Below are 17,925 nucleotides of genomic sequence, written 5' to 3'. Positions count from 1 at the left end.
TTATAATTGCTGTTGTTGAAATGCTTTTAGAAACTATGGCTTTCTGCTCAAAATTATGTTCTGATGTAGGTCACCCTTTATCTCCCACTTTTCTTTAAAAGTTAATCTCGAAAAGAGCAGAAATAATAAATTAGCAATGTTGTCCTCCTGCTTGCTGTTTCCGTAGCGAATAGCACTAGCTATTTTTTCAACGGGTCTTTTTTATGGGCGGAACGTGTCATAACCATAGCGATAACAAGTCCCAGCAATAAAAAGAAACAATGTGATTGGTCAATTTTCCTGTCACTTGAAATTTGCCTGTCATTGTCTTGTTATGGCTTGGCCCTCTTTATTTTCTCAGCTGTACCATTAATCAGAGAGCTATAACCTAATATGGAGTAAAAAAAAAAAAAAAAAACTAATATGGAGTAAACAGATGTCTATATAACACAACACAAACTGAATAAGCAGATTTTAAGGGTTTATTTCCCCAAAAAGATTTAGATGGGTATTGTCAATTTATAAATTATTAAAATAACATTAGAACTGAATACTTTTTATAAAAAAGAGAGGGCCTCAGATGGCCTTGAGGACCCTGATGGTTCCCTCTGCTATATGTATATGTGTGTGTTATGTGCTTTGAAAATGTAAGTTGCTACATGAGAATAAATACAGATCCCCTATTTGATCAAGGTCCCTGGAATTGTTCTAGCAGTTCCAAAACGTTCCTCCATTCCCTCTAATCACCCCTTACCGGTTTGTAATTTATTAACCACAGACATTTTTAACTCATAAATCGACAACCCCTATTCTAAACACGCATTAGAACATATATCTAAAAATGCTAAATCTTTTCCAAATTTTACAACTACAAAGTAAACAGCAGTGTTTGATTTGAATGTGTGGAGCTCACTATGCAGGTCAATAAATCAATCAAGAGCTCATCCAGGTGTCAACAACCAATCATATTAAAGTAGGTGGAGCCTAATTGCACTAAGCCTTTCCCTTTATCCTTCCCTTAAAATAATACCGCCACCCCACGAGGAGCTCATTATGTTTGGGCAAGAGAAGTGTTCTCCAAATTTAATCCGTCCTTCTCTGTTTTTCTCACTTGCTCCGTCCATCTCTATTCTTGCATTTCACCTCAACTTTTTTTATATCCTTTCTGTCTAGACATCTCCAAGCAGAGGTAAAGGAAGGAGGCCAATTACAGAGGTTACAAGCTGTGCTGCAATTAAGGAAATGTACAGTTCAGCAGAGTTCAGGGATTAAAAAGGCCGTCAAAACTGGAGAGCCCTGTAAAAGTATGACTCATAATTTTTGCACAGTAAAGCCACCGCAAATGGCCGTGTCAGTGATAAGGCAGCTTTTATATGTTGAGTGGGCCGGGGCCCGTGTGAAATAATTTACTCATGCGACAGAGCAGTAAACAAGATTACATTAAGGTGATTGTTTAACCCTTTCCCTCGTCACATGTCCACAAATTACTGACAGTGGCAGGTTTGAAAGAGCCAGATAAAATGCATTCGGAAGCATAAGCCGCTTCAGTCTCGCGCAATGGCGTACATGTGTCATTCCCATCCAGAATTCGGCAGTGTGGATGAACTCCTTGGCAGGGGAGGTGGACCTGGGGTCTGGCGTTAACCACCCTTAAAACCTTGAGACAAGCGAGGGAGGATGCAGGTTGTGATCTTAATTTCATCCGCTGCTCTAAACTGTTTCGCAGCCTGTAGAAAGGTTGACTCAGCGTTCCGCGCAGGCGTCCCATGACAGTGGCGAGATGGAGAGCTGCAGTAGAAGGCTTTCAGCTTCTTACAGAAAGTAGCTCTGTTAGATCCATTGACCTCTGCTGGACAAGGACTCTCTGTCTACACATCTGGCCCCCCTCTTTCCCCCACCTCGTGCTAGGAGAAAGAGAGCGAGGAGAACGGGAGGGGGGGTTGGCAGTAGGGTGTCCTGGGAGCGGCTGGCGGACAGGATGATGTATTTGGGAGAGTGGAGCAGCTGTCCTGTTGGGCCGGAGTGCAGAAGGGCTGGAGCAGCGTGGCCTCATAAAGAGAGGAGACTGGCCCCTGACATCCCAGCCTCTCTCGGATATAGAACAGAGACACACTGCCAAAAAAAGATACACATACTGTCTGCAACTTGATTAAGTTACAGTAGAGGCGAAGAGGGATATGAGCGAGTGTTTATTTTGCCTCAGCTTGCTTCTGCTCTTGCCAGAGCCCTGTCTTCTTCTGCCTCACCGCAAGCTGATCTCTGTTCTATCTATCAGCCCTCTACAACGCCAAGGTCAAAGGTCAGACAGCTTCATGGGTGGCAGGCTGGCTGAGAAGTGACAGTAAACCTCACTGTATCAAAACCAGATTATGTTCTCTGGTATAAACCTTTCTTTTTTTTTTTTTTTTTTTTGGTTGTTAACATTTTTCTTATTGGATGTCTTTCTTCACTGGTGAAGTAAAAAAAAAAAAAACATGTTTCTTTATTTTTCCGTCCACATTTAGAGTTGTAAATCTTTTTAAGATGCTATAAGATTAAATCATGAATTGAAAAATCAACGTTCTCTTGAGCTATTGGTATGTAAAAGGTCATGGTGATATAAGAATATCCTGGAAGTTTCAGTACTGAAAATGTCCTTATTAGTCAAAGAAAAGCTTTTATATACACCAGGTCCAGCAAACGCTCAATCTCAGAATATGTCTGGCTGTGACTTCAGAGGGTGGTGAAACCGCCTTCACCGAAGAAAAACAACGCCTGATTCTGTAACCCTGCCCACGACTCGTGCCACTAACATAACACAGGCCTACATAGAGCTAAACCGGATCCAACTTCTAAGCAATAAACATGCCGCATAAACTTCATTCGGATTCCAATATTATGAATTCATGGATGAACTTTATTTTTAATGAATATCCAGCTCACGTGGGGAAGACATTGCGCGTTTGTTCCTTCATTTCACCACAGATTCATTTTGTAAACAAGAGACTGGATTGGCAGACAGGATGAGATTGCTTGAATGAATGAAGCAACACACGTATGTGAGTAAAAAAAAATATATATTTTATATGTGATAGTATTGCATTGTTACAGATGGTTTGATATAGATCTATGTGCATGTGTATAACAGAACATACCTTAGGTGTGATGAGAAATAAATCATTGTTTGTTTGATAAAGACCCCACACGCTTTCAAAACAATCCCTCACATGTACTCGTGAGGGAGCCGGAGCTCATTAAATATGGGTGGGGTGGCACGCCCATCCAAACCCAGCATTCAGGAGAGAGCCTCAAAACCAGTGTAGAAAATAACCCATTACTTACTCATTATGTTTCTAAAATGTAAAAACCACACGAACATCATAAGTTGACCTCAGACAACCGTATACATATTTTTTAAAGGCCAGTTCTTGACACATTTAATGAATCAAATGTTATGCCGATTTATTAATTAAATGAATGGCATATTTTCTCATATAGTATATTAATATTTGCTTTGAATGCTTATTTACTTATATTGATATATATTTCAATTATCCCAAAACAAGATGATTCAAACACGTTACATTATTTTCATTACATAATATTTTCTCTGTAGAGTAACTTTGTCTTTGAGAAAGATATCTTGATTGATCGCTTGATTGATTGATTGATTGATTAAATGATTGATTGAATGATTGAATGATTGATCGATCGCTTGATTGATTGATCGCTTGATCGATTGATTGATTGATTGTTTGATCGATTGATCGATTGATCGATTGATTGATCGATCGTCTGTTGCATGTCTGTTCTTCATATGTGGAATAGTGAATCAAATTAATGAAAGTATTAAAGCAATAAATGCTAGTTTAAAGTGCTCATGTGAATAACCTTGATCCAGTAGTCTGGTAGATTATCAGGTGAATAGAAAGTATAAAAAGTGTCTCACATTTTTCAGCTTCTTGAACCATAAGTGGCTTGCTTATAGATGTTGTTTTAGAGTTAAAAGTAGTTGAAGAAACTCTCAGGGGGAAAACATCTTGAACTCTGCTTCAATGCCTGTAAACTCCTTTATTAAGAATTACATTTTTTTATTTTTTATTATTCATTTGACTAAATGAATATTAACACACAACCCCATTGAATGAAGTGTTTGTGTTTGCTGAGAGCAAAGCGGCCAGCTCTCTCTCTCCTGTCTGTGAACACTCTCGATGTGCCAAGCAGAGGCGCTGTGACACGCTCCCACAAGGCCTCTCATTAGAAACAGAGCTGTCTGGCAAGCTGGACCATAAACTTTAGAGAGGTCACCCCCATCCTGTTTTTCTGCACTGTAAACAAGCAGAAAGGTTAGTACTGTATCCTTCTGACACTGTCTTATCTCATTAGAAACAAAGGACATGGCGCTAAGTGCTCTGACAACAGCAGTCATAAAGCAGAGCTCTTCTGAAAACTCCCCCCTAGATAGTATTTCCGTGCGACTTTGGGTTGGGGGTGTTTACTGCATGGGTTGCTTGTTTGTGTGTATGTGGACTCATGTTTGTGTGTATCCGGGCACAAGTTTGGTTACAGTTTGGTACCTGTTGCAGTACACTCTCATAATGCATTATTTTGACTGGCATCACACCTGCTTACATTTAGCATAAAAGCTCATTTTACTTATTTACTCTGCTGGTCAAAAGTTTGTGGTCATTAAGTTTTTATTATTATTATTATTATTATTATTATTATTATTATTATTATTATTATTATTATTATTAAGAAATTAATACTTTTATTTAGCAAGAATGCATTAATTTACCAAAAGTGACATGTTACAAAAGCAGTCTATTTCAAATAAATGTTATTTTGATCAAAAAATAAAATAAAAATAAATGTTCAGCAAACTGTTTCCAACATTGATATTAATTAGAAATGTTTCTTGAGCACCAAATCAGTAGCCTGACGTGGTCATACTCTATTCTAGTCAGAATATGAGTCTGAAACAGCTCCATTGGGCTGTGATTATGGGGCGTGTTTCAACCCAATCAGGAAAGACATCAATTGGATAGACCTACAACCAATCAGAGCAATGAAGTGACACATTGTCAAATGTCTGTGGGTTGAAGCAACTATTATGTGATATATAGACCCATGAGTGCAAATTTTAGAAGGCAACCTTGCCAAAATAACGCATATTTTACCCCCCAAACACCTTTTTTTTTTTTTTTTTTTTTGAGAAGGCTTTTTTTTGGGAATGTTGTTCCAAAGAAGATAACCTCTTCCTGCAAAATCTGTTTTTTAGTCACTGACTTCACAGGCTATGTGGGCTAATGGCTAATGTTACCCATTGTGTTTCCATTGCTTTATCAAACTCAGATTTGGTTAATCTCCATTCTAGTATGTTTTTATTTTTATCATTATGGAAGTACAATGGGCTACAAAAAGCAACTCGCATTGACTTTATAGGTTAAGTGTGTAATTTATGTACCATTTTGATCCCTTTTTCTGTAATCATGGTCTAATAACTGTTATGTGTTTCAAAAGGCTGTATGGCCTAATTTGTTTAAATGCAATGGATCACAAATTCTGAATATATAAAAATGCCATACAGTCACATTTCTATGCAAATGTTCCACTGTCTCTAATACAGTCACTGGTGTTGTTAACCCCTTTTTCATAGACTTTTTTTCCCTCAGTGCTGGCTTGTACTGATTCACTTAACTGCGCAGAGACACGCGCACATACCGTTGTACGTGTCACTTCTTTTTTTAAAGACTGCTCCTTTAAAGAATGTGGCTTTGCTAAGTTTCTCTCAGGTATAGATTCATTAGTTTTTGGCCTCTTGCTGCCTGTCTTCTGGTTTGCTGACTGCTAGTGGAAAAAGCCATTTAGCCCACTGAATGTCAAGGTTAGTGCGCGTTGTCCTTGTCATCAGTCTCGGCGGCAGAAGGTCAGGGATAAGCTTTCCTCAAATGGGCAGCGTCAAACAAAAGGGAGGCTGACTTAACTGGCCCAGAGAAAGAAGACCTTCTCTTTCAGTCGATAAACAATCCACTGGGCAAAAGCTCTCAGCAGCGTTAACCCCTACACTGCTGGCCTTATAGTGACAGTCCGTGTGTGTGTTTGTGGGGGGGGGGGGGGGGGAGGGGTCATGTTTTTGTGACATGATGACACAAATGTGTATAATGACATAGGTGTGGCATAAGTATTACAAGGAGAGGGTGAAATATGAGGACATTGGCCATGTCCCCACTCTTCAAAAATCTTATAAATCATACAGGATGAGTTTTTTTTTTTTTTTTTTTTTTTTTTTTTTTAGAAAGTAAAAATGCAGAATGTTTCCTGTGATGGATAGGTTTAGGGGTAGGGGCAGTGTAAGGGGATAGAAAATACAGCTTGTACTGTATAACAACCTTTACACCTATGGAATGTCCCCATATGTCACAAAAACAAACGTGTGTGTGTGTGTGTGTGTGTGTGTGTGTGTGTGTGTGTGTGTGTGTGTGTGTGTGTGTGTGTGTGTGTGTGTGTGTGTGTGTGTGTGTGTGTGTGTGTGTGTGTGTGTGTGTGTGTGTGTGTGTGTGTGCGTGCGTTAGTGCGTGCGTTAGTGCGTGCGTGTTGGTATGAAGGCCATGGTTGTTGAAATGCTCGACAAGGAGGGTAATGTTTCTCCATGGTGCACTAGAGAGCAGAGTTGATCAATGCACAGTTAATATATTCATCAGCCAAATTAAATAATCATCTTTGTCGGGGGGGGGGGGGGGGGGTCAAATAAATATGTAATCATTTCTTAATTGGAGGGCTGTAAAAATCAAATGCTGTTACTGAAAACAGCAGGGTGGAAAGTCATGAATATATTTCTGTCTATCAGTTCGATCAGGTAGAGAGACATGTGTCCGCCACACCTCTATCTAAACAGACATGGAAATGTCATCTCCCGTGTGGTCCTAGCTAGCTCAGATCTCACTCAGCCAAAGGTGAATCTACGGGGAGACATAACATATTATCTTAACTGTCTCACAACAGCCAAAATGGCCAAAACTCATAAAAGGAGCTTTGGGCTGTCAAACAGGGTACAACACATGCTCTGCCCTTGAACATCCAGTCAAAGCTTTCTTCCTGTTAGCATAACAACATATGGTATGTGCTTCTACAGTGAAGCTCAACTGTTACAGCGCTAGCTACGCAAAGGTCATTGCTTTGATTCCCAGGAAACACTCGAAATGTTAAAAAAATGTATACAATAAATGCATTGCAAGTCTTTTATTTCAATTGTAAACCGAGGTGAGATGAACCGCGACCCAGACCACCTTATCGTGTGGACTTGGGTGCATTTTGCTGGTGCAGAGCAGAAATAGACCAAACAGTGTCAAACTGGGTCCAGAAGCCTTTCAAAAATGCTCTGAATAAAATCTTCCAAATTCATAGAAATGTAAAACATTTACATAAACAAATACACAATGCCTAGTGGCTAGAAGAAGTCTGCTTCTGCTGCTGCTTTTACTGTTGAACCTAATTAAAGTGTGAACCTGCCCACAGACATACACATACGTTTCATACATTCATTTATTCATTAATTTGTGTATTTATTTATTTCACCTTTACTAGGAATGAGAGGGAGCAGATGGTAATGCTTCGTCAGTTTTACTTTAGGTTGACCAAAGACCGCATGGACAGGTCAGGTATTAAAACAAAGAAATAAGCAGAATGATAATTATTTTGAACTCATTTAAACTTAAGTTAACACTTTAGAATAATGGTCATTAGTTACCAGTAGTTTACTACATTAGTTAACACACTGTAAAAAATATTTTAAAAATAAGTTACCTGATTGCATTAAAATTTTGAGTTAATTGAAATTAAAAATGTGAGTTAATACAATGACATTTTTTGAGAATAGACAACCTTTATTTGAATATTAAATTTAAGCATATTGAGTAATTGTGTGTGTTTCATTTGTGATGACGCAGTGAAACATTTCAAATTATGCTATTTTCATGATTTATGTATTTTTTGTATATGGTTCAGAATAATATTTTAAGTTTCTATTTATTAAACCAATTTCTTTCATTGTATCAACTCCAATTTTTAATTTCAATAAACTCAATATTTTAAGGCATGCCAGGTTACTTACTTTCAAGTTAAACCAACAATATTTTTTACAGTGCATGAACTAATAATGAACTGCACTTATAAAGCATCGATTTATCTTTTTTTAATGTTAACTTCAACATTTACTAATACATTAGTACAATCTTGTTAACATTAGTTAATGCACTAACATGGACAAAACATGAACAGCTGTATTTTTTTATTAACTAACGAAGATTAACAAATACAGTAACACATGTACTGCTCATGGTTAGTTCATGTTAATTAATAATTAACTAATATTAACTAATGACCATTATTCTGAAATGATACCAAACTTAAATATTACATCCGCAGCAAGGATTATCTCCAATATAAAAGAGTAGTTACACAGGTCATAGAGTATAGGTGCTTTTTTTGGTCTTCACAGTTTGACAGGCCTTGATCATCATCCACCTCATCCAAAAAACACAGCCGGACCATCAGGGTGAGTAAATGATGACATGATTTTCGTTTTTCTGCAAACTACTCCTTTAAATGAGGAACAGCAGTAATGTAACATTAAGCAGTTTAATAATGCATCATCAGATTTCGTCCTGTTGTAGTCTCAGCGGTGTGGCTTGTCATTGTGCCCTTGGGAGGTCTTTGAACACACAGGCCGTGATAATCTCTGCTATCTCCGTGGCTTATTCTCTAGATCTCTCTAATGGCGCGACAGTGTCCACAGTGGCTGCAGTCATCTTAAACGGATGAAGGCAATTCCAGCGGCGGTCACGTAGTAGTGTATTCCCAGTGTCACCTTGTCATTTGGAGCCTGTTTGTGCAGTACTTCGGGTAAAACCGAGGGACGTGTGTGCGGTTCTCCGTGAAAGATCTCCGTTGCCCCCCTCCTCCGTCTCCGTCACAAAGGTCTAAGCAAACACAACTTCACCCTCCTTCATTAACCTTCCCCCGATCTCTCTCCATCCATAGAATTTCTTTCTCTCTCACACACACACTTTATTTCATTCTTCCCTCTCTTTAGCCTCTTACAAGGTTAATGTTTGCACAGATGAACTTAATTAAGTTTTTTTTTTTTTTTCAAATGACTTTGGCAGTTTGTGTGTTTTAAATTTTTAAGAGCAAGACAGGATTATTATGCTTGAGGATAAGGCCTAATGTAAAGCAGTGGAGCTGAACTCCTTGTCTAAAGCAGGGCAATGACATTAGTACGAGTGTCTTCTCATTAGAATAGATCATTATCAGGGATAACAGTTTGATATACCATATTACAAAATGAATGTTTTTAAGCCCTACTCTCTCTCTCACACACACACACACACGCACACACACACACGTTTGTTTTTGTGAAATGTAGGGACATTCCATAGGCGTAATGGTTTTTATGCCGTACAAACCGTATTTCTATCCCCTTACACTGCCCCTGCCCCTAAACCTACCCATCAGGAAACATTCTGCATTTTTGCTTTCTCATAAAAACTCACCCTGTGTGATTTATAAGCATTTTGAAAAATGAGGACATGGGTAATGTCTTCATATTTCACCCTCTTCTTGTAATACCTGTGTCATACCCATGTCATTAAACAAATAATGTCCTGATATTTCACAAAAACATGCCCCCACACACACAAATGTTTGGAGTTCATTATGCTTACCAAAAAAATCTCTTATGGTAACAAAGGCATTTATTTGATAAAAAAGGGTCTGTATCGCTTACCATGGGAGTACCTCAGCCTATTATGTAATGGCAGTGATGTCAGTGCCCACCGCTCAAAGTGTTATGACATCAGTTACAGTTTACGTTAATCAGTTTCTTGTGGATTATAAGTGCGTTGATCTGGTGAATAAATTCTATATTTGGTGTTATATCGCTGGTAAAGGTACAGTTGGACTGTATTGTTTGTGGAATGAGCTTTACTGCAGAAAAAAAGAGCATGAATATCTCTATTAGCTGCAAAGTACTAGTTACTGCAGGGTGCTTAAAGGGATCGTTCACCCAAACTTACCCTCAAGTCATCATAGGTGTGTATGACATTCTTCTTTCAGAAGAATAAAAGTGGAGTTATATTAAAAAAAGTCCTGGCTAATCCAAGCTTTACAATGTTAGGGATTGTTGCTCTGTTTTTGAAGTCCATTATATGTCCGTCAAATAACGTGCTCCATATGGACATTAATAAATGCCTTCTGAAGTGAAGTGATGCATTTGTGTAAGAAAAATATCCATTTAAAACTTTATAAAGTAAAGTTTCGGCCAATCGCATTCCATATTCAGTTTATGGAAAAAGTGTTGAAAATGCCACTTCAGTTCAAAAGCTTATGTGACCAAATATGCTCGTCAGACGTCGCATACGCATCTTCAACTCTGAGAAGGCACTTTCAACACTTTTCCACGGAAGACGATCAGCCGGAACTTTACTTTAAAACGTTTTAAATATGGATATTTTTCGTACATAAAAAAACAATACTTTTTGCTTCAGAAGGCCTTTATTAACCACCCAGAGCCATGTGGAGCACATTATTAGATGGACAGATGCATTTTTAGGGACTTGAAAAACAGAGCATCAATCCCTGCCCATATCCACATAGGATGACTTAAGGGTGAGTAAATCATGGGCTAATTTTCATTTTTGGGTGAACTATCCCTTTAAAACTGTATTTACACTAAAATACATTAGTACACTAAAAACTGGATTGTAATTTAATTAATTAAAATGATATGTATTTTTTAGTTTACCGTCATTAATTAAAAAGCGTTAAATCGCATTAGGCACACATCAGTCATATATCATTACAGTAGGGCCTACAAGATTAATCTGGCAGCGATAGAAAGAACATTTTTTAATTTTCATTAAACAACATACAATATAACACAATATTTATAATTAAAATATTAATTTGCATACATGCACACTGTAAAAAAAAATTCAGGTCTCCAACTGAAAACTTTCAAGCGGCTGATCACATCTAAAAATTTTAGTTGGCCGAATTGAATTTCTGTAAATTAAATTGCATCAATTCACAGAATTTCAATTCGGCCAACTGAAAATGTTTGATGTGATCAGTCACTAGAAAATGTTCAATTGGAGACATTTTTTTTTTTTTTACAGTGCAGTTATAACAGTCATCAAAATTCAAGTCTTATCATAACTGGTAAAACCTGAAAGCAAAAATTCTTTGGACAATATAACTCAATATTAATGCCGTAAATGAGTCTTACCTGTCACAATATTTCCTCTTATAAAATAACCTTTTTATCAAAGTAAAATCTACATATCGTTCCCAAATAAAGCATTATTTAGCATAAAACATGTTGAAGATCAGTGGACAGGCAGTCGATTCATTAAATGATAAGCTATTTCCCTCACAAAAGCGGTTTATTCAGTGTAGTGAAGCCTCACATCCAATTCACATCCATTAAAAAATGGCCTCTGGTCTCCTCCCTGCATACCAGCTTTAGCATTAGGTGTCATGCTTTTTTGGCTAAAGATTGCAGGCTTGACATAATGGCTTTTGTATGGGCACATCGCTGACACCGCCTACATCTTCATGGTGGACAGCAAACATCCGTGCGGACAAGGCAAAGAAAATTGCCAAATTACACTCAAACAAATTCTGATTTCTGATTTGTAGCCTGAATTGTTCCAGTATTCAGGAATCAATACTTAATGTGTATTGTAAATGATGGCATCAGTTATTTATGAATCTGATTTCAAATCATTTAATGTTTGCGTGTGTAAAATCAGTACACACTAAGCAATTTAGATGTCCATCAATGCCAAAAAGAATGATTCTGGATCAAAAGCACGTTCTCTCCATGTTTCATAATGTCCTCACAGGGTCTATGACAGCACATGACCTCTCTGTGATGCCCGGCTGTTTCTGTGTTGGAAAAAATGAACAGATAAATAACCCTGACCTTAATGATGACAAGGTTAGGCTGGGGTTGAATCATGTGAAAGGCCTCAGCACCAGTCACAAGGCAGATCAGAAAGCCACAGCCTCGCTCCGGGGCGACCTCTGAATCTCTGAGCCTCTTTTCAAAATGAGAACGTCTCAGTGCTATTTTCTCTTTTCCTGTCATGCCTTTCAATTGACCCTTGACCTACTTGATGGAGCGCTTTAGGGTGACAGGAGAAACACTTGTGTAACCGGCCTTCCTGGTCACCCGGTGTTGCCACACAAACATCATATTCCCGTTCACGCTATTCCCCGATTGTATATTTGAAGCCAGCTCTGAATTAGATCACCCTGCTGTATTATGTGGATTTTTTAAGCATCTGCAATCCACCCGTGAAAATTCCTGCTTGAGTTATGGTATGTGTGTTGTGGTAATTTCATGCTGAGGTCCCTTGTTGTAAAGAAACTGCGTATGGTGAATCCCTGAGCCACTGACCGTCTCTAATGGTTTGTTTGTGTTTATTGTTGTGGAAGTGAGAGGAGCCACTGGGTGATACATGCAAGAGGAGGTTAAATGTTCAGCCACTGGAACTGTGCATTAATTAGTGCACCCAGGTGCCACATCACACCGTGACTCATCTTCCACTCCCGCACCAACATGTGACTGACCAGAGACTGTATCAGCTCACCTTACTTCCCCTCTCATAGCGTCTTCTCTATCCTACACTTCTTCATCAAAACGCACTGTACTTTTAACCAGCAGCTCCTTTTTGGTTGCCATTTACCTAATTAATGTGTAAACTGTTTGCCTTTCTCTTCCACCAGATGTTTTGTCTGTTCACAAGGAGGTTTGTATTACCTGGAGAAAGCTACCATTACCATTCATCTCACTGGCAGTTGATTGACTGGGGGGAAAGTTGAAATCTCGACATGAAGGTGAGTATTTTTGGGTGTACTTCCAAATAAGAGTGATATATACAGCGATCAGGCATAACGTTATAACCACCTTCCTAATATTGTGTTGATCCCCCTTTTGCTGCCAAAACAGCCTTGACCCATTGAGGCATGGCCTCCACTAAACCCCTAAAGGTGTGTTGTGGTATCTTGCACCCAGATGTTAACAGCAGATCCTTTAAGTCCTATAAGTTGCAAGGTGGGGCCCCCATGGATCGGACTTGTTTGTTCAGCACATCCCACAGATTCTCGATTGGATTGAGATCTGGGGAATTTGGAGGCCAAGTCAACACCTTAAACTCGTTGTTGTGCTCCTCAAACCATTCCATTATTTCTGACACCTTTCTATCAGAACCATTATTAACTTCTTGAGCAATTTGAGCTACAGTAGCTCGTCTATTTGATCGGACCTTTGCTCTCCACGTGCATCAATGGGCCATGGCCGCCCATGACCATGTCGCCGGTTCACCACTGTTTCTTCCTTGGACCACTTTTGATAGATACTGACCACTGCAGACCAGGAAGTCAAGTCAACTTCATTTATATAGTGTTTTTACAATAACGATTGTTTTAAAGTAGCTTCACGATGTCAAACAGGAAAATATTGCAGTCGTTTTGGAGAAAACGGTAATTTCAATCATTTGTCAGCTCTTTCAATTTATCATATAGCAACAATGGGGCAGATTAGTAATATAGTTGAAACAGTTAATTTAGTCATTCATTTTATTTGGATATTTAGTTGAAAACTTAGATCGGAATTGTTGTCCCCAACTGAGCAAGCCAAGCCTAACAGAGCAAGAACACTCCACAAGAGCTGTAGATTTGGCCCTTGTCAAACTCGCTCAAATCATTATGCTTTTTATGCTTTTTTCCTGCTTCTATCACATCGACTTTGAGGGCAAAATTTTCACTTGCTGCCTAATATATCCCACCCACTACCAGGTGCTGTGAGGAAGAGATGATCAGTGTTATTAACTTACCAGTCGGTAGTCATAATGTTATGCCTTATTGGAGAATGTTACTTGCAAATTAAATAACTGAATCAAAATATTTAACTAGGTTTGAATGTTTTGCTTATAGTTTATCCAACTTTTTATACATCCCATAGCCCTTTGTGTAAAACAATGTTAACAACATTAACAAATTACTGCAACATACAATAAATAATACAAAAAGATCAATCTTTCCGCAACAATTATGGATGTGTGAAATATCACTATAGTAATATACAAATGTTTGTGTTATGTATATGTTGCCTAAATCAAGAATGTCATTAACTGGAACATTGAGCGATACAAATTTCAATGTGATTTGTCATTTTCCTGCTTTAGAAATATTCCAGTAAACACTGCTAACAGGGATTAGAGGTAAACAGGGGAGACAATTACATTTCAAAGCATCCATGTGAAAACAAACCTGGGAAGAGACATGAGGATTTAGTGAGAAAAACGAGACATTCTTAGAGCGTTCCAGTGAATTATTCATGAGATATATCATAAATTAAATCGGGAGAAAAGACCACAAATGTAGTTTGTATGTTGTCTATAGTCTTTTTTTCTCATACTGTTACAGCAGAATTTACAAAGGGGGGAAAAATAAAATAAGCAGGAGAACAAGAATGAAAAAAGCTTTTGCTATATACCGTCACATTAAAATACCAAACGTTTCTTTATTCTCCTGAATCTAAAATGCAGTAGGCATATAAGGAAAAAGGTACAGAGTTTTATGGAACAAGAATTTCGACCAATGAGATTTCATAGTGGGTGGGGCTACCCAGGGTGACATCACCGAGATGTGAAAACTAAAAAAAAGTCTTCAAAAAATATTCAGCACATCTTCTATAAAGTTATAGCATGCACTATCGTGATTTCTAATGCAAATGTTCTTTTGAACTTTTTATTTATCAAAAAAGTTTTGTTTCTTGAACACCAAATCAGCAGATTATAAATTGCAATTACACAAATAAATTACAGTTTTAAAATATATCTGTTTTATAATAATACTTCACAATATTTCTGTTTTTAATGTATTTTAGATTTGAACAAAAGCATTTTGGTGAGCATAAGAGCATAAGAAAACCTTCTTTCAAAAAGTGTGAAAGCTTTTAGTGTACAGTATGCTATAAAATGTAATATGTCAGAATATAGAGAATGTATCAATTAAGAATCGCTGTATAATATTTTTTAATTATTTACAGAATAATTCGATGGAGAAATAGACCATGTTAAGGCATCTATGTTTGACCAAATGTCCTGCCACTTGTCAGGGGTGCATTTCCCAAAACCATAGTTGCTAACTAGGTTAGCAACTTTGTTGGTTGCAAATTGAATTTCCCATTGCCAAACAACTAAGTTGCTAACAGGTTAGCATCTATGGTTTTGGAAAGCACACCCCAGGACAAAACTCTCATTGAGAGCTTTTCACATTATTGTGTCTGGTCTGGTTAGGACATTGTGTTGGATAGCGGTGAAAGATATGTACAGAGAGGAATTATGTATCTTTAAAGAGGGAGAGAAGTTTTTAGGAATCTGTCTGTTTCTGTCTGCAAAGGAAGTGATGGAAGAGAGCAGAATCCTCTCATATCAAAGAAGTGCAGAGACAATTTAACAGTTTTCAACCCTCCACATATTCAAACACCCTTAATAGCATCTCCCGGCTCCTTCTTCACAACCACACATTCTCACTTTCCACTATGTTATAAATTCCAGCAGAAAAGGCCACTTATTCTGTCATAAATCTCCTCTTGCCACTTTCAAATTACAATGATGTATTTGTAAAACGACCATGCCAAGCGTAGAAAGAAAGAAAAACGGGAGCGGGAAAGAAAAAAAATACTCCCTATCTTCTTTCCCTATCAACATGTCGGATACAGTGGGTGGTGTATATCTGCATACCCTTTTCTTTTCTTTTTTTGCAGAGAGGGGGACGGTGTGCACCTGCAACAATGGCACTGACAGCTTCAGCACCCTGATCTCATCTGTTCCGGCCTGTGCACTCCAGAGAAACTATTTAACTTTCATTAAACCGTGTTTGATATCACCTCAGAGAAGAGACGCAAGCTGCACAAATGCTCATCTGCTCTCCTTCATTCGATTTGATTCTTTTTTCTTTCTCCCAGACTGTGCCGTTCTCATAGTTCTTGTTGTGTATTATCCTTCTCATTCCTTCGTTTCACACTCTTTCGCTCAACTGCTCATCTAAACCCCCTCTTCCCTCTGTCAGGCCTGTTCTGACTGACTAAATGGCAGACCTTTGAAGCGGTGGTTAGATTTCTTCATGCCTTTGTACTTGTTTCATAGTGTTGAAACAGTGATTCATGTTCAGCTCACACAGCCTCCATTAATTTCATGTAATGTAGCTTTTATCTCGCTCGCTGGGACAACTATCTCCAGCACTGTCTCTCGGGTCAGCATATTGCTCACAGACTATTGCTTCTGTTACTCTCTTCCTTCTTTACTCCCTCTCTCTCTCTCTCTCTCTCTCTCTCTCTCTCTCTCTCTCTCTCTCTCTCTCTCTCTCTCTCTCTCTCTCTCTCTCTCTCTCTCTCTCTCTCTCTCTCTCAGGGCTGGCCTGTGGGTTTGTGGAACCTCAAAATGACCATAACATAACTTTAGAACCTTTTAACTGTACTTTTGTTTTATACTTTTTTTTTTGATGAGTGTTTTTTATACTGTAAACTTGACAGTATAAAACTGTACTTTGCAAACAAGAAAACTGCAGTTTAACCAATAAATCTAACAATGCACACTGCTACTAAAATCTATTTTGTATCTTTAACATATACTGACAACCACCATAATAATGCAAGGGGGTAAAAGAGGAAGCCACACGAAGAATCATGAATAAGTAGCTGTTCCACAAGCTGAATTACAGGAGGTGTACAGAGTCATACATACAAGTAAAAAAGACCATCATGGTTACACACAGCACTAAAATAATGCAATGAACATTCATAAAACAACAGAAGATGTAACAAAACGCAAATGTGCACTACTGAAAACAAAAACTATTAAAGGCACACTGTGTAAGATTTTTGGATTAAAATATCAAAAAACAATCATATATTTGTTGACTTGTTTACTTGCATAATCCCAAATGTTTCCAAGAATGCTTAAATCCAGATAAATAAGCAATTTGAACCAGGGCACAGACCATGTCCGTGCGTCGCCTTTCAATGACATCATACCTGCGTTCCCCTCGATATCCAGTTTTATTTTGTCAAAACTATGAAAACACCAAAGATGCTTTAATATGTTATGTGTTTTATTAGACAGGTGAGCAACTGCTTGGATACATCGACAAAAAAACGTAGCATCATTATATAGCTCAACACAGTTAGTCTTATTGTTTAAATCTTTTCTTGATTTACTGAGAATACCATGTTTCCCCATGCAGTCGTAATAAAAGTTCCACTACTCTCAAGCCATATGTCAGCCTTCATCGTCCTCAAAATCAAGGCGTCATCAAGCTATGCCTGTTTTAAATAAGCAACCATACGAAACTTAAAAATACTTTTAAATGTGATGTGTCCCACAGGGAATTTTAGGAATGTCATTTTACAGTTTTTCACTGTAAATTATAAAAAAATCACTCAAATTATTTGATTTACTTCACAAAAAAAGCCATACATTTAACAGTATAATACTGTAAAAATTACATTAAATGTCTGATTAGATCTTTTACAGTTTTACATCATATTGATTTATGATTCGGATCGCCAATGTCTTTGGCAGTCTGACACACGATCCGAGTCATGAATCAATTCACTGATTCATAACCGTTTGAATCTTTATTTGAGGATTGAACACAAACGCGGAAGAGAAGACAATGCTGAATAAAGTCGTAATTTTTGTTATTTTTGGACCAAAATATATGTTCGATGTTTGATTCTAATTAACTAACTGATGTCACATATGGACGACTTTGATGATGTTTTTATTCCCTTTCTGGACATGGACAATATAGTGTGAATACACTTGCATACACTCTAAAAAATGCTGGGTTAAAAAAAAAAAAACATGTTGGGTTGAAAATGGACAAACCCAG

General features: G+C 37.8%; 1 long non-coding RNA gene across 12 annotated transcripts in view; it reads left to right on the top strand.

Annotated features, from left to right (window-relative positions):
• The window catches only part of LOC137045543 (uncharacterized), a 407,625-nt gene extending 389,796 nt beyond the window's left edge, over positions 1 to 17,829 (top strand). For all 12 annotated transcript variants that reach the window (XR_010898800.1, XR_010898803.1, XR_010898799.1 and 9 more), the window contains 2 exons: positions 12,751 to 12,861; positions 15,797 to 17,829. This is a non-coding gene — a long non-coding RNA (uncharacterized lncRNA). The remainder of the gene's footprint in view (positions 1 to 12,750; positions 12,862 to 15,796) is intronic.
• Positions 17,830 to 17,925: the final 96 nt, after the last annotated feature.

Source organism: Pseudorasbora parva, chromosome 17 (assembly GCF_024679245.1).
Source record: "Pseudorasbora parva isolate DD20220531a chromosome 17, ASM2467924v1, whole genome shotgun sequence".
NCBI classification, from domain to species: Eukaryota; Metazoa; Chordata; class Actinopteri; order Cypriniformes; family Gobionidae; genus Pseudorasbora; species Pseudorasbora parva.
Note: the sequence above shows the minus strand (reverse complement) of the source record. Positions and strands in the feature narration are given on the sequence as shown.